Genomic DNA, 17,503 nt, shown 5'->3' with positions numbered 1-17,503 from the left:
TGAAGATTCGTGGTTGTCTTCTGGTCCAAGAAAAATCCCCAAAAAGTTTCGTTCCGTTTGGACTTCGTTTGGTGTTGATTTTCTATAAAAGACAAAAACAAGGAAAAAATGACAACTGGCACTAGGTTAATAGGTTAGTCCCAAAAAATGATATAAAATAGCATATTAATGCATATAATACATCCAAGATAGATAATATAATAGCATGGAACAATAAAAAATTAGAGGTACGAGATGTATCATGCCTATATACATGATCATTGCCTTGGATATCGTCATAATTACTTGCTTTTCTGTCAATTGAATAGTAATTTGTTTACCCACCATTTGCTATTTTCTCGAGAGAAGCCTCTAGTGAAAACTATGGCTCTAGGGTCTATTTTCTGTCATATATTAAAACAAAAAATATGTTGCTGCAATTTTCTTTTATTTATTTTATTTTGTATTTTAGTTAGATCTATTTACCAAAACCTATACAATTTAATCTTTCTCATAACCGTTGAGGGATTGACAACCCCTCTAGGCATTGGGTTGCAAGTATTTGTTGTTTGTGTGCAAGTGTTGTTTACATAGTGTTGCTTGGTTCTCCTACTGCATTGATAACCTTGATTTCATAACTGAGGGAAATACTTATCTCTACTGTACCGCATCATCCTCTCCTCTTCAGGGAAATCTCAACGCAACTCACAAGTAGCAGCGAACTACTCCCTCCTCGTCATGGTGGCTGTTGGGATGATGAAGATGGCCTCCGGTGATGATTTCCCCCTTCAGCAGGGTGCCGGAATAGGGCTCCAGATGAGATCGCTTATGTACAGAGGCTCGCGGTAGCGGAGCGGAAGTTCTAGGTTTCTTTCTCAGGGTTTTGGTATTTATAGGAATTTTGGCATTGGTTTCACGTCAAGGGGGCCCATGAGGGAGCGACAAGCCCGCTTGACGTGCCCTGGGGGTGCGGCCCCTAGGCTTGTTGCTTCCTCGTGCGGCTTCTGGTCCTTCCTCGAAGCTTCGGGGGTCTCTTTTGGTCCACGAAAAATGACTGTAAATTTTCAGCCCATTCTGAGAACTTTTATTTTTGCACAAAAACAACACCATGGTAGTTCTGTTGAAAACAGTGTTAGTCCAGGTTAGTTCCATTCAAATAATACCAAAACCATATAAAATTGTTGTGAACATGGCATGAATACTTAATAAATTATAGATACGTTGGAGACGTATCACCTCACCCAGTGACAGAAGGGGTAGTGAGGCACGTATAGTATTGTTGCCATTAAGGGCAAAACAACGGGGTTTAATCATATTAGTTGAGTTTACTTTGTCCATCATGGCATCTTGCTTAAAGCATTACTCTTTTTGTCATTAACTTAATACTATAGATGCATGGTGGATAGCGGTCGATTGGTGGAGTAATAGTAGTAGATGCAGGCAGGAGTCGGTCTACTTGTCACGAACGTGATTGAAAGTGCTTGTTATCGACTAGAGGGGGGTGAATAGGTGATTTTTATGAAAGTCTTCAAAACACGAGGTGTTTGAAGACAAACAGATGAAATGAACCTATTGATATGCAGCGGAGGATAAATTACCCTAGACAAGCCATAGTCAAGTAAGCAGTATAGTGAAAGTACGAAGACTAACAGCAGCTAGGTAGTATGGATCAGAATGGAAGACAGTATGAAGCCATACAGGTAATAGTCTTCACACAGTGAAGTCAAACAGATCATGCAAGCAAGCAATGACTTCACGAAGACAAACTGAAATGTAAAGGAAGTAGGGGATAGAACCAGTTGCTTGGTGAAGACAAGTATTTGGTAGACCAGTTCCAGTTGTTGTGACAACTGTACGTCTGGTTAGGGAGGCTGAGATTGAACTCAGAAGACTGCTTCTTCACCTTATTCCCCTTGAGCTAAGGACACCCAGTCGTCGCCCAATCACTCTGGTAAGTCTTCAAGGTAGACTTACAAACCTTCACAGACTTCGTTCACCGGCGATCCACAATGACTCTTGGATGCTCAGAACGCGACGCCTAACCGGCTGGAGGATTCACAATCCTCAAGTGTAATAAGTCTTTAGGTCACGCAGACAGAAAGACTTCAGTGATGCCTAACACTCTTTGGCTCTAGGTGTTTTGGGCTTTGTCCTCGCAAGGATCTCTCTCTCAAAGGCTTCGGAGGTGGGTTGCTCTCAAACGACAAAAGGCGTGTACTAACTCTGAGCAGCCACCAAATTATGGTGTAGGGGGTGGGCTATTTATAGCCTGGAGGCAACCCGACATGATATGTATGAAATGACCATGGGTCACTAAGGAACCGACACGTGTCCAACGGTCGCATTTCAAACACACGCGGCAGCTTGGCTTGGGCTACAAGCAAAGCTGACTCGTCCTACTCTGGATAAGATTTGCTCTCATTGTCTTCCCTCGAAGACATAGGATTTTGGTTGAGCATCTCTTCAGTCATCTCACTTTGTTCACTTGGACCCCCCTTAACAGTATGGTGGTTCCTATGACTCAAGAAAGAAGAAAAGGAAACTACAAAACAACTATGTCTTCGCACACCATAGTCTTCAAGTGAATGTCTTCACATGTCATTATCTTCATCGTGAATGTCTTCACGAACCACCATTGTCTTCAATGTCTTCATACATTTTCAGGGGTCATCTCTGGTAGGTAAACTGAATCAATGAGGGACTACTACATGTGTTATCCTGCAATTCTCACAAACACATTAGTCCCTCAACCACGTTTGTCGTCAATACTCCAAAACCACCTAGGAGTGGCACTAGATGCACTTACAGTGATGCCTATATACGTGACATTGCCACGAATACGTCATAACTATGCGCTTTTCTATCAATTGCCCAACAGTAATTTGTTTACCCACCGTATGATATGTGTTCAAGAGAGAAGCCTCTAGTGAAAACTATGGCCCCGGGGTCTACTTTTATCATATTATTAGAACCAAAAATACCTTGCTGCAATTTTATACTTTTCTTTTTATCTATCTATCACTATCAGAATTATAGATAACTACCATCTCCCGGCATAAGAAGTAGTGACCCTAACGACAGCCCCTGTCATAGTAGAGAACATGTTTTAAATCAGACTAGACTAAACGAAGAAAATGAAGGGATTCTTTAGAAATATTTCTTAGCTCCAGTCAAGCTCTCTCTGCTGTCTAGGATCAATCCTTGCAAATAATGAGTTCAAGGGGATTGACAACAAGCTTGCCCATGTTGGTTGCAAGTATTTGCTTTTGTGTATATAGGTGCTATACAAGGGAATTTGCTTGGTTCTCCTATTGTTTTAATAACCTTGGTTTTGATCACTAAGGGAAATACTTATCTCTATTGTACTGCTTCACCCCTCCTCTTCTGGGGAAATCCCAACACAGTTTACAAGTAGCACCCTACTCATGTGAGGGCGCTGGTGCCGCCTCCCACTTGTACCCCATGAGCTAGTCTCTTGTTGCTTCTCTTCCCTTAGCGGTCCTGACTCACTGCACCACCACAACGTCGGTCCCGCGGGGACATGTCCCTAGTGTCATACGCCTCAAATACATCCACTTCCCTTGGCGGGGTTTCATCCGCATCACGGTCATTTTCTTCCACGCAAGGCCTTGAGCATGCCTATGAAGAAACCCGCGTTCTCGATAGGCCTTCGTTCTTGGGCATGTTTGATGAAGACACGAACAAAACTGGAGTCTTATCTCCCTACCTAGCGTGCGATATGTCGTGTGGTCATTGAGGTCAGGGATAAAGGTTAACTCTCTTTTACTTGTTCGACAAGGGGCTAAAACCAGGAAAATTCATGGCAGAAACATGGTTTTTTTTACCCAGGTTGAGTCCACCATGAGTTGTAATACCGTACGTCACACTTGAGATCTTGATCTGCTTATACGAGTGGTTACAACCTACTGCTCTGGGTAGTAGTAGTGCGTGGGTCATCACTATTGCTCTTCTCCCAGCTCTAGTCTTCCGTGGAACTTGTCGAGGGAGCTAATCTAACCAAGAGTCCTCATTCATGGATTTGATCCTTCCCTTATATAGGCGTGGGGGTACCACAGTAGCCTTTACAAACCTCTAGATAAGTTGAATTTCCAAGGGGTGCAAATTTACATATATCAGATGGGCCTGTGAGGCGGTTGCAACGTAGTGGAGGATAGGTCAAGGCGGATCCTTGAGCAAAATGTCCATCTTGATACCTCACTAGGGTCCACGGGTCAGTGGGACAAAGTTGTTGTAGTTACACCGCTTGTTGTATCGTCAAAGTTGATGAGTCCAATTTATGTGAATTTTTCACCTTTTATTTTGTGCCTACGCAGTAGGCTATGTGGAATTTTACTACCTTTGCGCGTTGCTTTTTGTCGGTTTTCCCAGGAAACGTCTTTCAGAGCAAATAAAATACTGTGGAAGGAATCCAAGAAAATTATGGTGGAATCACATCATTTATTGTGATTATCATCTACCATAAAAGAAATAAAGCAAAGGGAGAAAGATGGAGGTCGCGCAACGCCTCCAGACCCCAAGACAGTCATGCATATGAGTGTTGTGGGAATGAGTCTGATAGTAAGAGTAGCGGGTATGTAGGAGAGGGCAGAGTCCTAGCTACGGGAAGGTTGTACACACAGATGTACGAGTTCAGGCCCCTCTCGGAGGAGGTAATAGCCCTACGTCTCGGTGCCGCACAGGCTTGTCGATTGGATGTGTGCAAAGTTACAGAAGTGCGAACCCCTATACCAGAGGGGAGGGGTGGCTTATATAGAGTGTGCCTGGCCCCTCGCAGCCCTCAGTTACACAGGGGTTCAATGTGAGTTATGTTCTGAACGTTACTGGTAACGCCCGCAATAAATGATCTTTATGACGATGGAGTGAATGCCTGACCGTTGTCATCCTGGGTTGACTCTAGGCCTTCTGCACTCCGAGTGAGATCTTGTATGGTCGAGTGATTTAAACATGATCGAGTGGAATTGGGATATCCAAGTGGAATCTTCCGTCGAGTGGATTGCACCCCAGGGCGATTTCAGTCAGTATCTTCTGCTGAACCTTGCAGGCCTTGGACTCTAGGGTAGTGTCCTTGGGTAGGGTGTCTAGGTCAGGACTAAGACCCTACCCTAGGTACATGCCATCGTCATTAGCCCCCGAATGGATTGAGGACCGAGTGAAGAAGGGTTGAAGTTCGTTTTGACCCGATTCAGTGTCCTAGAGACATTTCCTCAGGGACCTAAAGCATGCTGGTACTTTAACTCTTCGTCATTCGCCTTGATCGATTCTTGCTCGTGGAATTTCCAAGTGAATTATGTTGGTTCCCGGATCTCGCGGGATTCGAAATTTCGGGGAAGCGCACGAGATGGAGTGCAACGCGGTTAGCGGAGCACGCGGATAGCGTCTCCTCGATCTTCGCACCACCTTTTTCGCCATGTATCGGGCCTGCGTCTGTTATGGGACGCGCCAAGATTGCGCGGGCCCACATGCCAGCCACTCGGAAGCGATGCCATAAAAGGCGCTACTGCCGAGGCACAGTACTGTGCTCTCCATTCGCCCCCTTTCTCTCCGCTCCTCCGCCTCGTCTTCCCCAGTGCCACACTCCGCCGCCCGTTCCTCTCGAGCTCCACTGCCATGGTGAAGGACAAGACCGCAGCTCTGGAGTGTGCGAAGAAGGCAACGGCGAAGGGCAAGAAAGCGGCGAAGGGATCGACGTCACGGTCTGGTCTGCTACCTGGTTGGATCCAGGGGCATTGGATCCGCTCCACCGTCGTGGCGGAAGACCTGGAGAACCTTGCCGCCGACGGCCTGATCGCGCACGGGTCCTGGAGGTTGCCAGAAGGGAAATCGAGCCCTAGCCACGCGAGGGTGAGCGTTTTCTCCTCACCACCCGCGTCGACCGAGGTTTCTCTTTGCCTCCTCATCCATTCTTCTGGGTTTTTTTGAACTTCTTTCGATGCCCAGATTCACCACTTTCCTCCAAACACCATCTCTTACCTTGCTGTGTTCATTTCAATGTGTGAAAACTTCTTGGGATGTCACCCGCACTGGGGACTGTTTAAGCACATCTTCACTTGCCGATATCAGACGGTGAAGAGAGCAAACCCGACTGACGAGAAGATGCATGTGATCTAGATGTGCGAGGGGTTAGGGATCCAGATGAGAGGTAGGAGCACTTTTCCCCCCATGACTTTTCCCGAGTCGGTTAGGGGATGGCAGTCGACTTGGTTTCACTTCAAAGACGTTCCGACTCCGGGTCGGTTGACTAGCCTTCCTCCTTTCTCTTTGGAGAGACTCTATACTCTTCGTTCGCTGACTGTTGAGGAGGAGGAGGAGAAGGGTGAGGTAGCAATTTTGGTCGATGCGGTCGTTGTGTTGGTTCAGGGTGGAGTGACTGGCATGGATCTATTAGAGGTGTTCCTCAGTCAACGCATCCAACCCCTCCAAGCTCAAGATCACCCAATGGGGATGTATTCGGGCCCAGAAGACACCGCTCGGGTCCACCCAAAGGAGGTCGCCGAGGAGATTGTGGCTCAGTGGCTGCGAAGCATCACTGGCAACAAGGACAACCCCCGCGGAGCTAGGAGGATCTTGCCATTCAACACCAACAACGCTCCAGGAGAGGTCAAGCTTGATTTGTCAAGTGTTTATGTCTTGTACCCTCCAATGTGCAATTATTCTTGAATCTGACTGATGTCTGTGGCTTGTGACTTGCTGATTTTCACGAAGATGTATTCCATGCCGAACGGAGCGCAGCAACTTGGAGAAGGAGAAAGCAAAGCTGGGAGCGACGATTTTGAGTATGTCGACGACAGCGATGATGACAGTGAAGAATCTGATAAAAGCTCGGAGGTCAAATCACCTCCTCGCTCCGAGAAACGCTCTAAGCAGTCACAGGATCCAGCGGGTGGCCACGGCAAGGCAGCGGCGTCGAGTGCAAAGATTCCCAAGCGCACTCGAAGTCGACTCCAGAACCGACTGAGAAGGCCGCAAAACAAGCCAAAGTTGCCCCACCCAAACCTCGGAAGGCTCTGCCCAGGATCAAGGTGGTCGTGCCTGTTGCTTCAGCGTGAGTGCTTCTTTTCCTTGTCTTTCATAGCTGTAGTGGACTCTTTCATTTGTCTGACCGAGTGATATTTTGGACTTCCAGGGCTGCTACTTCTGCAACATCCATGGATATTGATGAGGAGTGGGCTGATGCGGAGACTGCGGATGTGGCCACCTCCAGAGCAGGTATGATATTGCAGACACGTTTACGCCTTGATGATTGTTTAGGTGGTCGACTGCAATCTTACTGTCGAGTGATTTCAGCGCCAACTGACATTATCTAGCTTCCAGACGATGACAATGAGGACAAACCCCAGAGGAGAGCAGGAAGGAGGGGCAGGGCTTTGAGCAAAAGGGCGTCTTCCAGCCGAATGTCTCATCTGCCGTCTGAGCCTGTTGTTCAAGAACTTGGTGACCCGTCATGGGCTACTGTTTCTTTTGCGGTTCCCCTGTCGACTGAACAACCTTCACTGTCAACTATCTGGACTTCTGGTGTGACTGCACAACCCTAGGCTCCGACCCCGCCAGCTGTGTCATCAACTCCATCGTCAACTCCGTTTGTTCTGCATCACGTCCCGGAGGACCAAACAGGAGCCGCCAAGGAAGCAATGATCCAGGCTGGTTTGGTGATGGACCGACTGAAAGTGGTTTATGAGACTAGCAAGGCCGCTTACGACGCTAGTTCTGCTCTCCAGGCCAATGTTTGAGTAAGTGCGATTGTAAGTTAATTTTGACTGGTTTTGCCTTGGCTTGAACATTGCTCTGCTAGGACATGCTACCTGAAAACTGCTGCTTTATTATTCGTAAGATGTCCATGGATGAGCGTTTTGGAACATTTAATGTGCATCTATCATGGGTCTGTGCCTTGCATCTATACACCCACTGGGTGTTTCATCTTCCAAATAGTTTTTCCATTCGAGTTAGATAGGTCGTGTCGAGTGGAACCAGTGGGGGCACGCTGAGTGGAACCAGTGGGGGCACGCTGAGTGCACCCACTAGGTGTAGTCCCCGAGACTGCCGTTGAATGTTTGATTCGGCGGGGGTCTGAAGAACTTGTTTGCTTGTTGTTCATCAATCGAGTCGATCAGGCCGTGTCGAGTGAACTTCCGAGTCCAGGGGGGGCACGCTAAGTGCACCCACTGGGTGTAGTCCCCGAGACCGTCGTAGACTGCTTGTAGTGGGGTCTAAGAACAAGGATTTCCTCTCTCTCTTTTTTTCTCCACTCGGTCCGGGCAGGCCGTACTGAGTGGGAAATCGAACCAGTGGGGGCACGCCGAGTGCACCCACTAGGTCTAGTCCGCGAGACCGCCGTCGGATGTTTGATTCGGCGAAGGTCTTAGAAATTTTTTAACAACAGTCTGAAATTGCTCTTCTTCACTCGGAAGTAAAGGAATTTTCTATTCGTCGACTGAATTGCTTGTTTTTTGTTGATTGCGGAAATCTTGTGAGCTTGGTACTCAGTATGCTGCACTGGAGAAGGAAAAGATCCAACTCAAGCTTGACCTGGAGCTTGCCAGGAAGAATCTGAAGACTGTGCAGGATGAGGTGGCATCCATGGGAGGTAATAACTCCCTGACTGTATGCTTTGATATTTATCCTTTTCCATCCTTTGAACCGGGTGATTCCACTTGAACAGATGTGCGTAGTGAAAACCGTCAACTCCAAGCTCGACTGAGGAATGTTATTTCTTTAGACAAAATGAAGCAGGCATTGGAGAAGAAGGACGCTGATCTTGCGGGGGCGCAGAAGGTGGCGCGCAAGAAGACTGAACTAGCTGAGAGAAAGCTAGCTTTAGTCAACAAATTGGAGGAGGAGAATGCCAACCTAAAGACTGCTGTCGACGAGGCGAAGAAAGAAGCTGCACAACTAAAGGAAGAGAAAGTGGCCTTGGCTGACAAGGTGGATGGGCTCACTAGGAAGAGGTATGAGCTGGAGTTTACTTGGCTGGCCTCGCGAAGAAGATGTTCATCATGCTCGAATGTACTTTTCCTCATCCGACTGAACCAAAAAAAACTTCTTCACAATTTTGCCGCTAATTCATTTCTTCTCTCCTCGTGCAGAGTTTTGTTAGAATTTCGAGGAGGAAACCGGGTGAATCGAAATGGGACTTGAACCCATTAAGTCTCATGTCAAAGATGAAGCTGCAATGAAGGTGCTGCGACTGGAATCTCGCCTCGCCAATGTCTTGGATTAGATTGCTTGGCTGAAGGTTGCACTGTCGCGGATAGACAAGGAGCTATGGCCAGAAGATGTGCTTCAAAATGACCTCGGGTCACTGATGACTCGGCTCAATGAAATCCCCGCCCGAGTGCAAGCATGGAAAAAGTCAGTTGCTCGTTGTGGTGCCCACGTGGCTCTATCACTCGTCCGTGTTCATTGCAAGGACGCCAAGGAAGAAAAGCTGAAAGCTCTTTAGGTGGCAAGCACCAAGAAGCTTAAGTTTCAATATTTCATGGATACCTTCATCGATGCAGCACTCGCATTGCGGACGGCATTGACTTGGACACCTTCATCGAGCCAGCCAGTCCTCCTCCTACCGAGTGAAAAACTTGATGACTTGAATTCATTTGCCTCGGAATGCCGAGTGATTGTGTAATCGTTAAACTCCTTCGGGCCTGACGCCCGAGTACTTTTTCTTGCGGTTCTGAACCTTGCTAGATTTATCCGAACTTGATAGTTTTATCGGAATGCTATTTTTCCCGTTTCCAATGTGCTTGGATTTTTTGACTTAGGCGAAGCTGGTTCGCGGCTAAGCATTTGAGTGGGAGGATTGCTCTCCACTCGGAGAATTTTTTTGACTTAGGCGATTACGGGATCGCAGCTGAGCCCCCGAGTGGGAGGATTGCTCTCCACTCGGAGTAGTTTTTGAAACTTAGGCGATTACGGGATCGCGGCTAAGCCTCCGAGTGGAGGATTGCTCTCCACTCGGAGTATTTTTGAAACTTAGGCGAGTACGGGGTCGCAGCTATGTCCCCGAGTGGGAGGATTTCTCTCCACTCGGAGTTTTTTTGAAACTTAGGCGAGTACGGGGTCGCAGCTAAGCCCCCGAGTGGGAGGATTACTCTCCACTCGAAGTACTTTTGAAACTTAGGCGGGTACGGGGTCGCTGCTAAGCCCCCGAGTGGGAGGATTGCTCTCCACTCGGAGTACTTTTGAAACTTAGGCGAGTACGGGGTCGCAGCTAAGCCCCTGAGTGGGAGGATTGCTCTTCACTCGGAGTATTTTTGAAACTTAGGCGAGTACGGGGTCACAGCTAAGCCCCCGAGTGGGAGGATTGCCCTCCACTCGGAATATTTTTGAAACTTAAGTGAAACAGGTTCGCGGCTAAGCCACCCACTAGGGGATTTTAACACATGTTTATGTGAAAACAATCATTAAGAGACTGCAGGAATCATGTCTTGACAATCAAACTAAAGGTATTTGTCGGTGTACAAAAGTAGGGGCCTTTCTGTACCCCTCTACTTGTGCACGGGAAGTTGTAGCCACACCTGCGGCCATGCTTGGCGGGGCAGAGGAAGCGAGGATACAAGACTACCAGAGCAGCGCCCAAGCCAGAGGCGCGAGGAGCAAAGGGACAAGATGGGCTTTCCCTGGCAAGGCCTTGCCGGGGCAACTTGCCCAACACCAGCAAGGCCGCCACCCTTGAGCCTAAGAGTTCCGACACCATCGACAACATTGGAACCAAGGCTCGGGAGGCACCTGCGTGGTGGCATGCAGATCTTTGTGAAGACTAGAGGCCTGCAAGACTAGATGAAAACCAGAAGACGAAGACCCCCGACAAGACCCCTTGCCGGGGACGGCTGAAGACCCCCAGCAAGATCCTTGCCGGGGGCGCTCATGAGACCCCGGCAAGACCCTTGCCGGGGACATCTACAGGGCCGCAGTCAGGCCCACACCTACCAAGGTTTCGCTGCCCCGCGCCCGTCCTGACGTGGCGGCCAGCCCGCCAACTAGGTGAGCGCCTACGTGGCAGCATGCAGCTTCTCGGCCAACTAGCCAAGCACCTGCGTGGTGGCATGCATATCTTTGTGAAGACCCTGCCACCGCACCAGCTCAGCAGCCAGCCAGCCAGTGTGGCGCTGCACACCTCATCAGCTTGGACGTGCGTCGGAGCGAGGCGAGGCGGCGACAGACGGGACGATCTTCCTTGTCGTCCCCGATAAAGCAAGAGGGCACGTCGGCAGCGCATTAAATGTGTTTGTCCTACGGTGCCAGGCGATAGGCTTATACACTGTTCATACTTTCCACCTCCTGTGTGCCACTGTGGCAACCCCTTTGACTATAAAAGGAGGCCCGAGGTGTACTGAGGAAGGATTCGGACTTTTTGGACTAGGCATGCACCGCAGCTAGTTCAAGAGCTCAAGAACACCAAATAATCACCAAAGCAGGACTAGGGTATTACACATCGTTTGCGGCCCGAACCTGGATAAATTCCCCCCGCATTGATCTTCTAAACCCGCTCTTTCCGCAGCCCCGCGCCCTGCCAACCGTAGAAGGGATTCCCTGTGATCCCATAGATGTCGTTCCCGACATATTTGGCGCGCCAGGTAGGGGGCGTAAGCTATGAAAATCTAGTTTTGAAGTTAGCTCATGGACTTCATCATCACCATGGCCCCCAAGAAGAGGGGGATCACAGCGATCGGGTCGTCCAGAGCCGGCCCATCCGCACCAGCACGGGCGGGCGATGGGGTGGCCACGGATGGTGCCGGAGGCGCGGCCCGCGAGCATCCACGACACTCTGGCAATCGGAGCCAGGCGAGCGGCATTGTTCGGGTCCAAGACGACGAGCCACACACCGCTGGGCCCGGGGGCGGGGCCATGCCGCCCACGGGCGGCGCGACAACCTCTATGACACCCAAGCTGGCGCCCGCGCCGCGGCCTTCCCAGGCCGCGCGCGATGAGCAACACAGCGACGTCGGTGCCCCTGGGTGCCGCCGCGGGAAGAGCCCTTTGCGTCACTCTGAGGATGCACCAGGCCGGCGTGCGCACCTGGACGCTGACGGAAGCGGCCCGCGACCCCGAGACCGTGATAGATCCCCTTGTAACATGGTTAGAAGTCACCCACGCCAGCAGAAGCGTTGGCGCGCGTGCAACTGCTCCTCGACTTCCCTCCCGTTGCGGAGAAGCTCGACGAGTGGAGAGGCACCATCCGGAGCCTCATCAGCTTCGCCAACAAAGATGAACCGCGACTAGTGGGACCCTCATGCCGGCGCTCTGTCGAGCCGGTGCATGCCGGCGGTGGGAGGACCGGGGATACTGCAACCATGATGCACTCTCCTCCTCCACGACCACGACAGCAGCCGCTGGCTCGCCGGGTCGACGCCCGCGACAACGTTTCTACGGCGTCGTCCGACCCGCGAGCCCGCTGCGACCAACGCCAAGTCCTTCGGGAGCGAGCTCAGGAAGACGCCCGGACCACTATAGAGCGGCGGCAGGACGCGCGCCATTAGTCAGATAGGCGCGCGGGACGCACTATGGACCGCCCAGCGCCGGGGGGCGGTGACCTACCTTACGAGGTGGGTTGTCCAGCCTTCACCCGTGAGCTGCGGCAGTTTCAGTGGCCTACCCACCGCACGTTCAAGCCTGAGGTCGGAGAAAATACAACGGCAAGACTCACCCATCGGAGTTCCTCAGCATCTACCCCATCGTGATGCAAGCTGCGGGGCTCGCGACGTTAAGGTGCTTGCCAATTATTTCCTGGTGGCACTTAAGCCCAACGTCATGTCATGGTTGATGCACCTGCCAGTGGATTCCATTTCTTCTTGGTCAGATGTGTGCCACGAGCTTGTTGGCGCCTTTACCAGAGGCCACCAGGCTCCTGGCCAGGTGAGTGACTTGCATGTCAGCCCCCAGAAGGACGGCGAGTCCCTGCGCAAGTATATACAAAGGTTCAGTCGTGTGCAGTACAACATCCCAGATGTTCATCCCGCCGCCGTCATCACTGCATTTCATCAGAATGTGAGCAACCGCAAGATGCGTGAGGAGCTGGCGATGAACAAGGTCAAGGATGTACCCGAGCTCTATGTTCTGGCCGATAGATGTGCTCGGGCTGAGGAGGGGAGGAAGTACCACGGCGAAGATGCCGACGCGGAAACCGACTGCACCGATGAAGACATCGTCGCCCCGGCAAAGAAGGGCTGACGCCGCAACAGGAAGCGTAAGGGCAAGACCGTGCTTGCCGTCGAGGGATCCGGCGACCCCGGCGCCGCCAAGAAGGCCAAGGCTGACGACCCTGGGAAGGAAGTTGCCGGGTGCGCCGCTTGCCGGGCCTTGGTGGCTGCCGACAAGCCAGGAGGCTCCAACAAGCAGTACTGCAAGATCCATTGCACCAAGGGCCATGACCTCCAGAACTGCCAACAGGTTGAGCTGCTTGCAGAAAAGCAGATAGCTGAATATGAAAGGCGGGACAAGGAGAAGGGTCAGGATGGTGTTGAGGGGTCTGGGAAGAAGTGTGGCGGCCAAGGAGGTCACCGCGGCAAAGATAATCAACAAGAGAGGCCCGCTCGGGGCCGTGACAAGGAGGGAGATGATGATCATGATGAGGACGACGAGTCCGGCGAGCACGAGTTCCAGAAAGCTATGGATGCCATGCCTCGACGATGGGCCTCGTTGCACACCTCTCACCGCCGATTGAAGCAGTGGGCGCGTGAGGTCACTGCGGTGGAGCCATCGTTCGATGCCCAGAAGCCACTGAAGTGGTCCAGCACGCCTATCATTTTTTACACCGAGGATCACCCTAATCGCAAAACTGCGGTCAGGTGTTTGCCGTTGTTGGTTTCACCAACCATATGCAACCTCAAGGTGACAAAAGTGCTAGTTGACGGTGGGGCCAGTCTGAACTTGATCTCGCCCGCCGTGATCGAGAGGCTGCAAATCCCCGATGGAGATCTCTAGGAGACGGGCACGTTTCAAGGGGTCAACCCGGGGAGGAGCCAGCCGAAAGGTAAAATCACGTTGCCCGTTACATTCGGAGGCGAGCTGAGCTATAGGACGGAGAAGATCGTTTTTTATGTCGCCAAGATCCCCTTGCCCTACAATGGGATCCTTGGTGGCCCAGCGCTGGCCAAGTTTATGGTGGCGTCACATTACGCCTACAACACGTTGAAGATGCCCGGGCCGCTGAGCATCATCACCGTCCCCTCTGACAAGAAAGATGCGCTCATCTGCGCCAACCAACTCTACCGGGAGGCAGTCGCAGCGACTGCCGCCAAGGCACTTGCTCCTGCCGCTGAAGCCCTGGGAGGGAAGAAGATCGGCAAGACCTCTGCCTCGACCGGCAAGGCCCTTCCGGTGAGACCTCTTCCGGCAAGACCTCCTGCACCCACTCCGGCAAGCGCGCCTCTTCGGAGTGCTGCGCTCCCGTCGAGGACGTGCCAGAGAGCTCCACCGGCAAGAGCAAGAAATCTAAGGCGGCACTACCAGAGACCAAGAAGGTGCCCGTCAAGGAGGACGGCACGGGCAGGGCTTTTACTATAAGCTCCACCCTTGGCAGCAAATAGGAAAGCGCGCTCGTCGCCTTCCTGTGGCCGAATGTCGACGTGTTTGCATGGAAAGCAACCGACATCCCTGGCGTTCCCAGGGAGGTGATTGAGCCCCGTCTTGCTGTCTGTCCTCATGTGCGGCCCGTCAAGCAGAAGGTCGGGAAGCAAGCTTTGGAGCGGCAAGAGTTCATCATCGAGGAGATCAGGAAGTTGGAGGCGGCAGGCCTGGTTAGAGGAGTGCTCCACCCCACGTGGTTGGCCAATCCAATGGTGGTGCGTAAGGTAAATGGGAAATGGAGGTTGTGTATTGACTACACAGATATCAATAAAGCCTGTCTAAAGGATCCTTTCCCTCTGCCATGCGTCGAGAAGATTGTGGACTCCACTACCGGGTGTGACCTGTTGTCATTCCTCGACGCCTATTCAAGATACCACCAGATCTTCATGATGAAGGAAGACGAAGAATAGACCGCGTTCATCACCCCATGTGGTACGTACTGTTTTGTACGAATGCCTTTCGGGTTGAAAAGCGCTGATTCAACGTTTGCCCAAGCGGTCCAAATTGGTTTTGAGCCCCAGCTGCATAAAAATATGGAAGCTATGGATGTTATAGTGGTCAAAACCAAGGACAGTGCCACGCTCGTGCAAGATCTGGAAGAAACATTTGCAAATCTGCGCAAGATCAATGTCAAGCTCAACCCAGAGAAGTGCATGTTCGGTGTCCCATTCGGTAAACTTCTTGGGTACTTTGTGTCTCAATGCGGAATCGAAGCAAATCCCGACAAGATCAAAGCAATTGAGCAGATTGAGGCGCCAAAATAGGTCAAAGACATCCGTAGGCTCGCCGGCTGCGTTGCTGCCCTGAGTAGGTTCATCTCCAAATCTGCTGAGCGCGCCCTCCCCTTTTTCAAAGTTTTGAAAAAGGCGGGTCCAATGAAACAAACTCCGGAGGCAGACGCAGCGCTGCAAGATTTGAAGAGGTACCTCTCCTCCACGCCAATACTAGTCGCGCCTAAACCACAAGAGCCGTTGCTGCTGTACTTAGCAGCAACGAATCAAGTGGTCGGTGCTGCGCTGGTGGCACAGAGGGAACTTGAGGAAGAAGCAGCAGTAGCTGCGGAGCCGTCGGATGATGGGCCGGATTCCTCCCCGGTAGGGCCTGACGCTGGCAAGGCGGAACCCCCTGCAAGGCTCGGTCCCGGCAAGACAGAGTCTGCACAGATGGGCGAAGTGTAACAGAAGAAGGTGGTGCAGCACCTGGTTTATTTTGTTAGTTCCCTCTTGCAGCGGGCTAGATCAAGATATTCTGGTATGCAGAAGCTACTTTTCAGCCTCCTTATGGCCTCGAGAAAGCCGCGTCACTATTTCCAAGCACACGAGATCACCGTCGTCACCCGCCTCCCTTTACAACAAATCTTGCACAACCCGGATGTGACTGGGAGGATTGTGGAATGGGCATTGGAACTGTCGAGCTTTGGCCTCAAGTTTGAAAGTACGTCGACAATCAAGAGCCGAGCCTTGGCAGAGTTCATAGAAGAATGGACATCAATGCCCAACGAAGAGATTCAAGAGACCACCCTTCCCGGCAAGGGGATGAGCCATGATTGGATTATGTACTTTGATGGAGCCTTCTCACTGCAAGGTGCTGGTGCCAGCATGCTACTCGTCGCACCCACCGGAGAGTGCCTCAAGTACGTAGTCCAGATGCACTTTCCCTGGGGAAAATCAACGAACAACATGGTGGAGTACGAGGGATTGCTTGCCGGTCTCAGGATCGCGGCAGACCTCAGAATCAGGAAGCTCATCATCAGAGGTGATTCGCAGCTCGTCGTCAAGCAAGTTAACAAGGATTACTAGAGCCCGTTGATGGAGGCCTATGTGGATGAGGTGAGGAAGTTGGAGGAGCTTTTTGACGGTCTACAAGCAGAGCATGTTCCCCGAGTAGAGAACAACATTGCCGACGACCTGTCAAAGCGCGTTGCCCTAAAGTTGCCTGTGGAACCAGGTACCTTTGTGCTTCAATTAACCCAGCCATCTGTTGAGCCATCAGCGGGACAGAACAAACGAAGGAAGGTAGGCCCCGGCAAGTACTTTCCGGCTGAGCTCCCAGGAGCCGCCGGCAAGGACGTTGCCGGGTGCCTCAAGCTTGCCGGGGAGCAGCAACCTCCGGCAGGGCCTCAAGCCCTGACTCTAGAGGTAGCTACCCCTGTGGCCATAGATGAACCTTTAGTCCTTGCCGTCGAGCCCCAAGCTCCAGCATGGGCGCAGCGCACCGTCCGTTTCCTCCAAATAGAGGAACTCCCTGAGGAATAGGAAGAAGCAGAGAAAGTAGCCTGTCGGTCCAGCATGTACCAATTTGTGGATGATGCCCTATACATAAGGAGACCGAACGACGTGAAATTGAAGTGCATTCCTTGGGAGGACGGACTGGAGCTGTTGGTAGAGATACATGGAGGCATGTGTGGCTCCCACATAGGGTCGAGAGCCCTGGCCGGCAAAGCATTCCAGTAAGGTTTCTTCTGGCCCACCGCTCTCCAGGATGCGATTGCACTAGTAATCAAGTGTGAAGCGTGCCAGTTCCATTCAAAAAAGCTTCATCAACCAGCCCAAGCTCTTCAGACAATCCCTCGTTCCAGGCCATTTTCGGTCTGGGGGCTCGACATACTGGGCCCCTTTCCCCGTGCTGTCCGGGGCTTTGAGTACTTGTACGTCGCAATCGACAAGTTCACAAAGTGGCCGGAAGTGGAGTCGGTGAGAAAGGTGACAGCACAGTCAGCCGTCAAGTTCTTCAAGGGGCTAGTCTGCCATTTTGGTGTGCCCAATAGGGTCGTCACCGATAACAGCACGCAGTTCACAAGCCGCACCTTCATGCAATACATCCAAGACCTCGGCGGCAAGGTTTGCTTTGCTTCTGTTGCTCATCCCAGAAGTAACGGCCAGGCCGAGAGGGCGAATGCAGAAGTGTTGCAAGGCCTCAAGACCAGAACTTTTGACAGGCTACA

Source organism: Aegilops tauschii, chromosome 4 (genome assembly GCF_002575655.3).
Source record: "Aegilops tauschii subsp. strangulata cultivar AL8/78 chromosome 4, Aet v6.0, whole genome shotgun sequence".
In the NCBI taxonomy this organism is placed as follows: domain Eukaryota; kingdom Viridiplantae; phylum Streptophyta; class Magnoliopsida; order Poales; family Poaceae; genus Aegilops; species Aegilops tauschii.
This window is presented reverse-complemented; position numbering follows the sequence as displayed.